General features: G+C 44.8%; 1 long non-coding RNA gene and 1 pseudogene across 1 annotated transcript; both read right to left on the reverse strand.

Moving 5' to 3' along the window:
• Positions 1-8933: 8933 nt before the first annotated feature.
• On the reverse strand, positions 8934-10913 carry LOC144086291 (transcription factor Sox-19a pseudogene; annotated as a pseudogene).
• Positions 10914-13261: 2348 nt separating this feature from the next.
• Positions 13262-14041, reverse strand: LOC144086294 (uncharacterized). The gene is made up of 2 exons (XR_013304396.1): positions 13749-14041; positions 13262-13660 (listed from the first exon to the last, which is right to left on the reverse strand). It is a non-coding gene; the product is annotated as an uncharacterized LOC144086294 (long non-coding RNA).
• Between the last annotated feature and the right edge of the window lie 16 nt (positions 14042-14057).

The raw sequence follows: 14057 nt of genomic DNA on the forward strand, positions 1-14057 counted from the left end.
CCTTTTATTTTCAAATAAGTAATTTGGTCCACTTAAAAAAAGACAAAAATCTGAAAAATGGGAAGTACAAATGTTATACAGTATGTGAGAGTCCTGCTTTGGCCTGGCTGAGGGTCCTGTTCTGGAAGATATGAGACTTATCCACCTTTCAGACATAACATTTTGGTCACCTTAAAACATTCACATTTTGCACAATGACTTGTGCTGTAGCTTGTGATGCAGTGCAAATTCCTGTAACACTTTGTCTGTAAAATATCTAATTACACAGTTTTTCTTAGCATTTCTACTACCCATAAATGATGTAATAGTAACAACATTTAATGATGAATATCCGTAAAGACAAAATCTTAATAAACGTCACTAGAATATGCACAAATCTGACTTAAATTTGACCTTATTTTTCACGTCTGTCCTTCTCACTTCTCCAATGGTTGTACACTTTGTCCAGGTTGATGGCTTCGTCTGCTTCTTGCTTGGACTTTATGTGCATCAGCTGATCCAAATGTGTCACTTCAAGACGATTTCTGGATTTTGTTTTGATACGATTCATTAAACTAAATCCTCTTTCACAGTCGGCACTGGAAGCTTGAAATGTAGCACAAATATCCACAAGCTGTGAGATCTCCTTTAGATCCTCACATCTAAGTGTTGCAGCAACCATATCTGAGAATGTTCTGATTGACCTCTGTTTAAGTTTCTGCTTCATTATGTACTTGAATTCAGCATACTGACTGTTAATGGTCTCCATAGAGACTGTAGTGGGTGGTGGAGAATGGCCTCATACTTCTTTGCCAATGTGGCAATGTCTGCTGATCCATAGTCAAAACTGATGTCTGAGCTCAATGTTTCAATATCAAATGCAGACCATTCCTTTAATTCATCCTCTGGAAAACGAGCATCCGTGTGATCACACAGCTTACTAATAAAAAGAATAATCTCACCAGTATTTCTGCCATCAGCTGATGAGGTCCCCATTGCCTCTTTGACACGGTCGCTCCACTGTACATCCTTCTTCAAGTATTGGGAACGTAACTTCTCAATTTTTGCTCTAGAAAAGCAGTGTCCTTCCATCACAGTCAGGTTGCGTCTTTGTAAAGTGAGGCAGAGTTGTGCTAGCTCACCCAAAACATCTCCCAGAGCAGTGATAGTAACCTTGAATTTTGAATGACTCAGCTTTTTGTAGCAGTACCTTGCCACTGGATCTCTGTTATTGGGGATTTCTCTTTTACAGAATTCTGTAAGCACAGTGTAGTTCCTCAGAACAGCATTGACAGCTTGGTGCCGCGACAGCCATCGAACTTCGTTCAGAGGCCTGAATGACAGACAGTGCATCTTCATCAAGAATCTTTGCCAGGTCCTCCATTTTGCCCCTCTTCACAGCGGACCGAGAGAAAGTGGAATAGACGGTTCTAAGAAGAGTTTCAACATCTCGCATCGAACGCACATTTTTCCAGGCATCATCAATGCCCAAGTCCTCTCTGTGGGCCACACAATGTTGTTCAGTTAAGTGTGGTATTTGGCGCTTTAACAAAGCTGCAACTCCGTTGTGTTTTCCTAGCATCACTGAGGCACCATCCGAGGTCAGCATCACCATTTTCTGCATGTCCAGTCCATGTTTGGAGTAAAACTGAGTTATTCCTTGCACAATATCCTGAGCAGTGCATGCTGTCAGCTGGATGATGCCACCAAACACAGTTTTGTAGTTAACATCATTTTCCTCCCTGTATTTAATAAATATGACTAGCATTTTGTGTACTGATATGTCTGTGCTCTCATCTACTATCAGGGTATGCCAGGGTGCATTTTAATACTGCACATAGTCTCATTCAGCACTATCTCATTGATTGAGTTCACAAATTCAAAGGCATAGTTTTTGCTTCGCTAGCTTTCTGGTATACACTCACATACTTTGCCATGTGATCGTGGATTTCTTGAACTGACAGACAGCATTGATGCATTCATTTTGATGGCAAGTAAAGTATTGTCAATGAGAACTTTAACTTGTTCACGGTCCGATTTTGTTTTGTGTGACAGCTCGTTCCTTTTCCCTCGGTCTTTTGCGCTCTCCCGCAATAATGTACCAATCCCCTGTCCCATCTTGAGTCTTCGTAAAATTTCGACAGCTTTTAAATGAGTTTTATGCCGAATGTGACGCCTGAGATAGTCCATCTTCCATTCAATCCACATTTTTCCATCTGAAAACTCACTTGCAACTTTGGCATCTCTGCATATTTTGCAGAGTAGACCTTTCTCACTTGAAAAAGAAAAAAATATCACCCAATTTCACCGCTTTTTCTTCTATTGTCGCATGCTCCGACAACCATTCCATCTTAAAAGAATTGCATTTCTTTTTTACTGTGGCTTGGCAAGTGGATGTGTCGCTGCCTGTTCGTTTCGCCATGATACGGGGTTTGTAATAGTGATACGACGTTTGTATTAGTATCTATTAACCTGCTAGCTAACCTGCACGGCGCATATGGGCAGGTTCCAGACGCACGCCCCGTCAATGCCGTGATTGGCTTCGTACCGTAAGTCAACCGGATCGTATCATTGGCTGGACAGTGGACACTGTCACTCACTGAGTGAGAAACAAAAAAGAAAACAATATTATTGTGCGAATTAATTAGACTAAGTCTAATATTAGATATTAATTCATATGTTATGTTGGTGTTGTTTGTGCGCTGGATAGATTTTCTTGTGCGCAGAGAGCACGAGAGCACTGCGCAATTGCGCACGCGCGCAGCTTCGAGGGAACAGTGGGAGTGAGGCTGAAATGTAGACTGCTGTAGTATCTCCTTTATCGGAGCTATTTCTGCACTGAGATCTTTAAGAGAAGCAACACTTGCCTTAAGTTCAGTCAACTCCGCTCGTACCTCAGGGGACACTTTTGGTTTTTCTTCTACAGGGCAATTGGTAGGTCGTAGTTCTTTCTGACTGCACCTTGCTAACCTGTGTCGCTGCCTGTGGGGTACTACACTTCTTTTTATTTCTCCTTTCCACTTCATTAGCACAGGCTATATTTAAGCGCTCTAGTAACAGTTCATCTGAAGTCTTACAGTCCAGCAAGACAGGCTGCATATCTACCCTAACACTGTCACTCTGGAGAACAGTGAGTATTGTGTGCAAGCACATACGCTGGACTAAACTTGGGTCATACTGGAGTCCTGATTCTGATTCTGATTCTGATTCTCGAGATGCAAACAGTACCTTCTGCCTAAGACCCAAGACTCGCATTAAGAAACTTTGAGGAGTCTCTTTGATCTGCTGCACTTCTGAAGCTAACTGCTTATAGAGGTCGCTAGCACTCCTCTCCTGAAAGTGAGTGCGTAGGATGCATTTGAGTGTGGGAAGAGTGAGGTTAGGTTTCTCTTCCAAATAATTACGTAGCTGCAAACTGGGGGAGATAGCTCTGATAACTGCATCAATAATTTCCACATCTAGGTAACCCCTATTCAGTCCATTTTCAATTTGATGAACAAGGCTGGAGAATGTCAGCTTGTCCCTCTGGCCGGGTTCACCTATTTGGCCGGCAATTTTGAAGTCCTTGCGCCAGTATGAGCTTGGCTGGGGCTGGGGAGACAGACACACCCCCTTGAGGGTCCGCAGCATCTGGTAGCTGGGGCAAAGTTATTGGAGGAGTCTCTTCCAATCTTGATCCTTGCTTTTCGTTTTCATCTATTTTGACTTCATGCTTCATATCTGATATTTTATCTTTCAGTTTCAACAATTCAGACATGCCTTCATCCTGCAGTTCCTCTAGTTCTTCTCTTTCTAGGTACTTTACAATGTGAGCCACTAATGATAGACGCGATTTCCGTTTAACACTTCTTAATATGTTAAGAAAATCACATATTTCCAGTAGGTTATTTTCCGTCAGGTTGTTCAATGTTCGTAGCACCTCTTCGAGTAACTGTTCCATTTTGTTGACGATCTAGGAGCTCTTCAGCTCTTCAGGAGTGAACTCTGAACTGGCACGTCTTTACTGTCCCTCTGATGATTTCGTAGGCCTCAGGTGACAAGTGCTCAACCGCCAACTTCCAGTTCTTCTTAAACAGCAACACCTCCTCTCACTGCCAACTGCCTGGTTTGTAGTGTTTGGGGGGATTTAGCTGGCTCAGAATTCAGTGAGCAGGTCTTGGACACTGGACATCTGAACAGCAATCCCAGCGGTGCCTCCAAAATGTTACACCCTGCATTCGATCTTGACACACAGGGGGGGGGGGGGGGGGGGGGGGGGGGGAATAATCAGAACAGTGAGATGTTGTTGTTACTTCAATCCAACTTTTACTGTAATATTCAACACACCTCCCGTGCCTCAAGCTATTTGTTAAGCCATCAATAATCGAATACCGATCTTCTTTAACATGCCCCACACTTGCCATGTGGATCCAAGGATCAACAATCGACCACCGATACACCCATTCAATCCAAACTCGTTATACCTTCTTTACATGCAATCGTTAATAAATCAAACACTCTAGTATGTCACACTTATCACAGCACAACCCCCGCTCCTTCAAGTCTGCCAGTCAGCTCGGTCGCTGCTGGATGGTTTGAACAGGAAAAGCTGCCAAACTGCCCCCACCCACAACAGCCCAACCCCCCCTTGATGCAACTTTGCCAGCTATGTGTGTGCTGGATGGCTTGCAAAACGAAAAGCTGCCAGGTATAAACTGTCAAAGCCAGTTCAAGACTTTTTGACCTATTTCAAACGTGGGCCATCAAAGCGCGAACTTTTGTCCATTGAAGAGCGAGCGAGCGCCTCAAAGAAGTTGAAGCATTGGACATATGAAGCAAAAGGTAGCATCCCCTAAGACTAGGCATATATTTAACAGGGCTGGGCAGACTAAAAAAAGGGTCAGAATGAGAGCTTTGGTTTCAACCTGGACAGACCAAAGCTTTCCACAATACTAGTGTCCTACGAGTGCAATCAGTGGATTGGAGTCACCTGCTTCACACAGCACAACCCCCGCTGCTTCAACTTTGTCAGTCAGCTCGATCGATGCTGTATGACTTGAGCGAAAAGCTACTCGCTCCCCACTCACCCACCCACGTTGGCCCAACCCCCGTTGATTCAACTTCGTCACCTATGTATGTGCCTTTGTCACCTTTGCAAAGCCACCCCTCCCTGCCTGGTATAAACTGTCAAAAGCCAGTTCAAGACTTTTTTTTAACCTATTTCAAACACGGGCCATCAAAGCGTGAACTTTTGACCATTGAAGAGCGAGTGAGCGCCTCAAAGAAATTGAAGCATTGGACATATGAAGGAAAACGTAGCCTCCCCTGAGACTAGGCATTGATTTAACAGGGCTGGGCAGACTAAAAAAAGGCCAAAAGTGAGTGCTTTGGTTTCAACTTCTAAAGAGGAAACTTTCTGCAATACTAGTGTCCTGCGAGTGTAATCAGTGGATTGGAGTCAGCTGCTTCACACAGCCCAACCCCCACTGGTTCAACTTTGTCAGTCAACTCGGTTGGTGCTGTATGACTTAAAGGAAAAGCTACTCGCTCCCCACTCACCCACCCACGTTGGCCCAACCCCCGTTGATTCAACTTCGTCACCTATGTATCGGTGGATGGCTTTGCAAAGCCACCCCTCCCTGCCTGGTATAAACTGTCAAAAGCCAGTTCAATACTTTTTTTTAACCTATTTCAAACGTGGGCCATCAAAGCGCGAACTTTTGACCATTGAAGAGCGAGCGAGCACCTCGAAGAAGATGAAGTATTGGACATATGAAGGAAGACGTAGCATCCCTTAAGACTAGGCATTTATTTAACAGGGCTGGGCAAACTAAATAAAGGGCCAGAGTGAGTGCTTTGGTTTCAACGTCGAAAGAGCAAAGCTTTCCACAATACTAGTGTCCTGCGAGTGCAATCAGTGGATTGCCGTCAGCTGCTTCTCTTGCCCAACCCCCGCTGCTTCAACTTTGCCAGCTCGTTCGGTGCTGGATGAATTGAACCAAAAGCTACTGGCTCCCCACCCACAGCGGCCCAACCCCCATTGATTCAACTTCGTCGCCTACGTATGTGGCGGATGGCTTTGCAAAGCCTAGTATAAACTGTCAAAAGCCAGTTCAATACGTTTTTTAAAATGTATTTCAAACATGGGCCATCAAAGCGTGAACTTTTGACCATTGAAGAGCGAGTGAGCGCCTCAAAGAAATTGAAGCATTGGACATATGAAGGAAGACATAGCATCCCCTAAGGCAGGGGTAGGGAACCTATGGCTCGGGAGCCATATGTGGCTCTTTCCATGGGTACATATGGCTCTCCACTAACCTGTGAGGTAAAATATGGAAATCATTGAGAGAGCTGAGTCCCGAACGCACTAACAAGAGCGTCACTGCGGCGTCGACACTACCTGCACCCCTATTTTAATCATGTTGTTTTGTATTACTCTTCTGCATGCATGATATCGTTGATACTGATTTTGTAAGCCACCACATAACAATGTTGTCAAAAGAAATCAGACTTTTTGTACGTTAAAAGTGATGAAGTGACAAAAAAATAAAAATTACACTTTCATACATTTTTACTTTTTAGTTCCGAGAATGGCTCTCAATAAATAACATTAGAAAATATTAATTGTTTATGGCTCTCTCTGTCAAAAAGGTTCCCGACGCCTGCCCTAAGGCATTTATTTAACAGGGCTGGGCAAACTAAATAAAGGGTCAGAATGAGAGCTTTGGTTTCAACCTCGACAGAGCAAAGCTTTCCACAATACTAGTGTCCTGCGAGTGCAATCAGTGGATTGGCGTCAGCTGCTCCTCTTGCCCAACCCCCGCTGGTTCGACTTTGCCAGTCAACTCGGTTGGTGCTGTATGACTTAAAGGAAAAGCTACTCGCTCCCCACTCACCCACGTTGGCCCAACCCCCGTTGATTCAACTTTTTCACCTATGTATGTGGTGGATGGCTTTGCAAAGCCACCCCCCCCTGCCTGGTATAAACTGTCAAAAGCCAGTTCAAGACTTTTTTTTAACCTATTTCAAACATGGGCCATCACAGTGCAAACTTTTTTCCATTGATAAGCGAGCGAGTGCCTCGAAGAAATTGAAGCATTGGACATATATGAAAGAAGACGTAACGTCCCATAAGACTAGGCATTGATTTAACAGGGCTGGGCAGACTAAAAAAGGCCAAAAGTGAGTGCTTTGGTTTCAACTTCTAAAGAGGAAACTTTCTGCAATACTAGTGTCCTGCGAGTGTAATCAGTGGATTGGAGTCAGCTGCTTCACACAGCCCAACCCCCGCTGGTTCAACTTTGCCAGTCAACTCGGTTGGTGCTGTATGACTTAAAGGAAAAGCTACTCGCTCCCCACCCACCCATGTTGGCCCAACCCCCGTCAATTCAACTTTTTTACCTATGTATGTGCCTTTGTCACCTTTGCAAAGCCACCCCTCCCTGCCTGGTATAAACTGTCAAAAGCCAGTTCCAGATTTTTTTTAACCTATTATAAACATGGGCCATCAAAGCGCAAACTTTTGACAATTGAAGAGCGAGTGAGCGCCTCAAAGAAATTGAAGCATTGGACATATGAAGGAAAATGTAGCATCCCCTAAGACTAGGCATTTATTTAACAGGGCTGGGCAAACAAAAAAAGGCCAAAAGTGAGTGCTTTGGTTTCAACCTCGAAAGAGCAAAGCTTTCCACAATACTAGCGTCCTGCGAGTGCAATCAGTGGATTGCCGTCAGCTGCTCCTCTTGCCCAACCCCCGCTGCTTCAACTTTGCCAGCTCGTTCGGTGCTGGATGAATTGAACCAAAAGCTACTGGCTCCCCACCCACAGCGGCCCAACCCCCATTGATTCAACTTCGTCGCCTATGTATATGGCGGATGGCTTTGCAAAGCCTGGTATAAACTGTCAAAAGCCAGTTCAATACATTTTTTAAAACTTATTTCAAACATGGCCATCAAAGCGTGAACTTTTGACCATTGAAGAGCGAGTGAGCGCCTCAAAGAAATTGAAGCATTGGACATATGAAGGAAGACATAGCATCCCTTAAGACTAGGCATTTATTTAACAGGGCTGGGCAGACTAAAAAAAGGCCAAAAGTGAGTGCTTTGGTTTCAACTTCTAAAGAGGAAACTTTCTGCAATACTAGTGTCCTGCGAGTGTAATCAGTGGATTGGAGTCAGCTGCTTCACACAGCCCAACCCCCACTGGTTCAACTTTGTCAGTCAGCTTGGTCCGTGCTGTATGACTTGAACGAAAAGCTACTCGCTCCCCACCCACCCACGTTGGCCCAACCCCCGTTGATGCAACTTCGTCACCTATGTATGTGGCGGATGGCTTTGCAAAGCCATCCCTGCCTGATATAAACTGTCAAAGCCAGTTCAAGACTTTTTTTTGGACCTATTTCAAACGTGGGCCATCAAAGCATGAACTTTTGACCATTGAAGAGTGAGTGAGCGCCTCAAAGAAATTGAAGCATTGGACATATGAAGGAAGACGTAGCATCCCTTAAGACCAGGCATTTATTTAACAGGGCTGGGCAAACAAAAAAAGGCCAAAAGTGAGTGCTTTGGTTTCAACCTCGAAAGAGCAAAGCTTTCCACAATACTAGCGTCCTACAAGTGCAAACAGTGGATAGACGGCCGGCCGGCGGGCTCCTCCGTCCAGAGCGGATAGCCGCCGTTAATGAAGCTGATGCTTCTTTTTTTTCCCCCTCTCTCTAGCTTTTGTAAAGGGTGACAAGCCAAAGATGTTCAAGGGTCTACAGATCAAGGTGAGTGAGGGTAGTCTAGAGGACCAAAGCAGTTGACTTTTCACCCAGCTGTGAAAAAAAGCAGCAGGAAGGGGGCTCCTAAGCTCCGTTAAGATGATAAGAGTAAATCCTTGAGCGAAAAATGCAAATTGCCAGAATGCATGACATCGGACAGCCGACGTGTCGTATACCAATTGTCGAGTGACACAAACAAACAAAGACACAAAAATCACCAACAATGTTGTGTCTTTTAATATTCTTCAAAATGTGACTTTCCTTTGAAAGCGAAACAAAGTCATGTCCATTGAAATGTTGAATGTGCTCGAGTGACAAAGAGCCACAAGAGATGATTGAAAAGAATTTCGACTGATTTTTCCCAACAACATATACACACATTTAAATCATCCGCCACTGATAAAACGGTGAGAATGAACTAAACTAAATGAATAAAATCTAGTGACTGATTAGTTTGACCTTTTCCTAAAAAGATTCTTGGCCATTATCTGCGAATGTTTGAACATGAAATCCTGAGACATTATTATTAAGTATTTCTTATTTTTTTCTCTCTATGGAAAATTCCCCCTGGCCACCCAACAGTACGTCCGAGGATCCGATCCCGTACTGAAGCTTTTGGACGATAACGGGAACATCTCCGAGGAGCTCAGCATCCTCAAGTGGAACACGGACAGCGTGGAGGAGTTCTTGAGTGAAAAATTAGATCGAATTTAATCGCAGCTTTCTCATAATGGACTGCTTGGCCTCCATTGATGGGGGATTCAACTTGGTTTGTTTTTTTCTCATTGGGTTAAGGTCACGTAAAAATATGCTAAGTAAGGAAACTTCCTACTTTCATATCTTTTCACCCGACGGACTCGTTGACGGGCGATAGACGTCCGATCCGTTTGGCCGCCGTACCCATGCGATGATTCGGGATCTTCCGTTCAAACCGATTGGAGGCCTATTGCTGTCAACAATGACAAAAGTGGTGGTTTTTTTTCTTCTTTTTTCCCCCTGCCAAGTGCGTGGTCCCAATTTCTCATTTCTACATACTTGGATTCGATAGATTTTTTTCCCCTCATGTTTAAGAAGGAGATGATGGCGGTGGAAGGAACAATGGCGAGTTGGCGTCTGAAAAGTCGGAGCGGATACTGCGGCGGGGTCCGTTTGTGAAGAGCTCACCTTAAAGCCTTTTTAGGCAAAGTGCGCTCCGATGTGTTTAGGGTCTCCGCGGCTTGGTCTGACTCTTGACTCTGGACGCTGACTTGATTTGTTCTTGAAGATGAGATTGGAATGGGCAATGAATAAAGAAAGCCGTGTCTCCGAGCCTTTGTGGAGTCTTCTTTGCGTGTCGTGGTCGCCAAAGTCACTTTCAACATTGGCCATGTATCAAAGAAATGCCTTCTATTTTGCTCGGAATCCAGAATAGCTTCTTGTACTCTTCTCTAAAGACCTTTTTGAATCAATAAAGTAGTGAATGCTATTTCTAAAATGTTCTTTGACAAGGGGAGTTTCCCACTTGAAATGTCAGCAGTCGCTCCCGCCAATCCACATGACGTTGCGTTCCGCTCAGGCGCTGGCGCTGGCGCCCGGCGCCGCGTACGACGCCGACCGGCTGCGCTCTTACTCGCCCAGGCAGCGGCCGGGAGGAGAATATAAGCCGCCACCTGCGGGCACAGCCGGGCGGGGGACCAAGCAAGCCCCCCCCCCTGAAGGCCGGCCACTGGAACTGGGCCATCCGCCGGAGGTGAGGCGCCGGGAGGGTGGGCCTTTTGTCCAGCCCGTGGCTTTCGTCCAGGTCGCCAAAGTGGCCTCCTCGGCCAATAAGCGCAGACTCCCCGCCGGTGCCTCCGCCCTGACTTTGCGGCGGGGCCCGTACTTGTAGTCCGGGTGTTCTCGCAGGTGGCGGTGGCGGAGCCTCTCGGCCTCGTCCATGTAAGGGCGCTTCTCGCCGTGGCCCAGCTTCTTCCACTCGGCGCCCAGTCGCTTGCCGATTTCCGAGTTGTGCCTCTCGGGGTGCTCCCGGGCCACCTGGCGCCGTTGTCCCCTGGACCACACCATGAAGACGTTCATGGGAGGGTCTCTTGACGTGCTCCGAAGCTTTGGCCATTTGCGGGCTCCGGCGCGTGCTCCAGTGGCCTCCGGACCCAAACGGTAGAAAGAGAAAGACGACGGAGAGAGAAGCTACGTCTAGCTGTTGCCTGCGCAGAGGACAAGTGAAGAGAAGAAAGCCAGCATGCGCAGCGCTCGTTTCATTTCTGCTCCAAAGTCACGTTGGGCTGCTAAACCAATGAGAAGAGAGCCCTGTAATCCCCTCAAGTGGGGAAAGAAAGAAAAAAAACCACTCCAATCCAAGGTTTGCGACAGTCGCTCCTTTTGATACTTAAACTTAAGAAATCTCCGATGAGATGCCAAAAAGGGAGAAAATCATCTTTACCGAGGCCTCTCGGAACACGCGGGAGCTGCAAAATATCATATACGTACTTTGTCTTTACTTGGTGTCATTTCTCTTTTGTTTTGGGGGTTGAAAAGTGCAAAGAGAACTTGTGTGGCAATGTGCTTTTTTTTTTGCGCCGCTTTCAAATCCAAGCCAAATCTGGAGTGGTCCGATAGGGCTCCGGCCACGACCGTGCTTCCTTTTCAGGTCAACCCTAACGCTGGTCTCGGAACCACTTTGCCGGACCGACCGGGTTTACCGTCATCTTTAACTCCTCTTCTTGGAAAAATAACAGACACGGCTGGTCTTGGTAAAAGCCCAGGAAAAGAGCGCATGTATTTGGTTGGCCACCCCCGCCCGGGGTTGTCGCAGCTTTTTGAAATGGCTTAGCGCAGGGGTGGGGAACCTTTTTGACGAAGAGAGCCACAAACAATTCCTATTTTCCAATGTTATTCCTTGTGAGCCATACTACCAATTTAAAAGTCAAAATACATACATGTAAACGAGTGCCTTTTCATTTTTTTTAGTCATTTCACCACTTTTAAAGTGGAAAAAATGAATATTTTTTAAAAGATTCTTATGCTTTTGCTAATCAATGAGAGGATGCATTCCAGAAGAGTCTACTGCCCCCAAAAAATGAACATGAAAGCAGTTCTAGATGTAATATCTCAGTTCTGTCACCAGCAATTTCCATATTTTAGCTCACAGGTTAGCAACGAGCCAGATGCACCTATCAAAAGAGCCACATGTGGCTCCAGAGCCATAGGTTCCCCACCCCTGGTTTAGAAGGAAAAAAAAGTGCCCGCGGCAGAAATTCTCGGTGGTCATCCGGTTATCCCCGTCGGGCTCCAAAGATACGGACCCTTCCTTCTCCTCGGGAAGGGTTAGGGTGGGGTTTTGCTGTTTAGGCTCCCGTGGTTGACCTTGACCATTCCTGATTCCACTTGATTTCAAAAGTTCCCACCCTGGCACTAACCCTAATCCTAACCTAGGTTTTTGGAGCCTTGAAAGCCAGTGGTCCATGAGGCAGTATTCCGGCTGGAAAAAGAGTGTCTATTGGTGACTTTGACATTGGTCAGTTGTTGTGTACTTCCTTCAATTTTTTTGGGCCCAACTTGAAAAAGGCCCCGATCTTCTCACAGCATGAACAACTCAAATTCTTTTCTCATTTTATTGAAGTTTGTGGTGATAGGAAAGGATTAGGTTGAAAAGCTTAAAGAAGGAAGCATGTGACATCATTCAAGTTTCAAGTTACTATTATGTTGAACAAAGTGTTGCTCTTGAGTTTACTCATAACATCTTCAATTTACTACAGAAATATAGAAGGGAGTTCAAATGATAGAGTGGAAGGAAGTGCAAGTCAATTGTCATATCAACTGATTGAGTCAATGAATACTGATATTCACTTGACAGAGATTGATAGTAAGAGTCATCCAAGTGAAAGGAAAGCACAAACAATGCCACTTATACAACTTATGGTTGTGAGAAACAAACGGAGCATCAATCAGCTGGAATCAAAGTGGTACTTAAATTTGATCCTACCAGTTGCGTATGATTGGGAACTGAAGGGTATCTTTGCTTCTTTGCTTCCTTGATTCCTTGATTCCATGGTTGCCTGTCTTGTCTTGTACTTTCAAGGCTAGACTACTGATCTCATACTGGTTATGACCTATGACCTCAGGCAGGAAGCAAGGAGAGTTTAGTCTGATTGGGTTTTTTCTGCCCCCTGTTGGTGTGGAAGAGGGCAGACGTATCTTCCGCTTAGTTGACTTGACAGACATAAAGAGCAATAAACCGTATACAATACATGGTCATTTTTTTAACAAAAAAAAAAGCCTGACTATACTATGTCGTTTTTTTAAGAGAAAAGCCCTACTATACTATATTGTTTTTGAAAGAAAAAAAGCCTTACTATACTATGTCGTTTTTTCTATGAAAAAAGCCTTACAATAGTATGTTGTTTGTTAAAAGAAAAGCCTTACTATACTATTTCGAATTTTTCGAAAAAAGCCTTACTATACATCAGGGGTCTCAAACTCAATTGACCTGGGGGCCGCTAGAGGCCAAGTCTGGGTGAGACTGGGCCGCATCAGGATTTCCACAAGAAAAGCGCTGATAAAACATTCCAACGTTATCAAATATCTTTATTTTTTTACAAAAAAATAATGAATTAGATAAATTAACTTAAAGATGAATAAAAAATCAATCAATCAGTAATACAAAAATAAAATAATAATAATGTGAGATATACACTGGCTGCCTAAGTAGAGAAAATGAATTATTTTTATTCCGTTTCAAATGTCTGTATTAAGAGCTCTTTAACCTTTAACTTTCTGAACTTGAATGGAACTTTGAACAAGAAATATTCTGAACACGGCTTCTCTTGCCTACTTCTTGCTGCTAGAGACCTGGCAGCGCTTCTTCTCACATAGCTGAGTCACATTTGGCTTGAGGGGGGAAGCAGTGGAGACCCTCAGTAGAGCTTGAAGATGCTCATCAGTAAGTCTGGACCTGTACTTGGACTTATTGAAGTTCAAGGTGGAGAAGACACACAAGTATGGGGATCAACTCTGTCAAAAATTGCCCAAGCTTGTCTGCTTCTCCACTCACCTCCCTGAACTTGGCTTTGAGTGCAGAGTTGCACTGCAGGTCAATGAGCTCCATTTGAAGCTCAGGAGGGGCATCTTGCACATCAAAGGAGAAGGGGTCTGCAAAAATTTGAAATGTGGCTTTGTGTGTCTTGAAGTCTGCAAATCTGTGATCAAATTCCTCCTGTAGCTTGGAAATGGCCTCAACATACTTCTCACCACTGAATGGTGTGCCTGCATCCACGAGAGCCTTGCATGCTGGGAAATGGCAAAGGTTTGTCTGAGAGAGCTGGGCTTTCCATAACACAAGTTTAGTGCAGAATGCTCTCAC

Source organism: Stigmatopora argus, chromosome 12, assembly GCF_051989625.1.
Source record: "Stigmatopora argus isolate UIUO_Sarg chromosome 12, RoL_Sarg_1.0, whole genome shotgun sequence".
Lineage (NCBI taxonomy): Eukaryota > Metazoa > Chordata > Actinopteri > Syngnathiformes > Syngnathidae > Stigmatopora > Stigmatopora argus.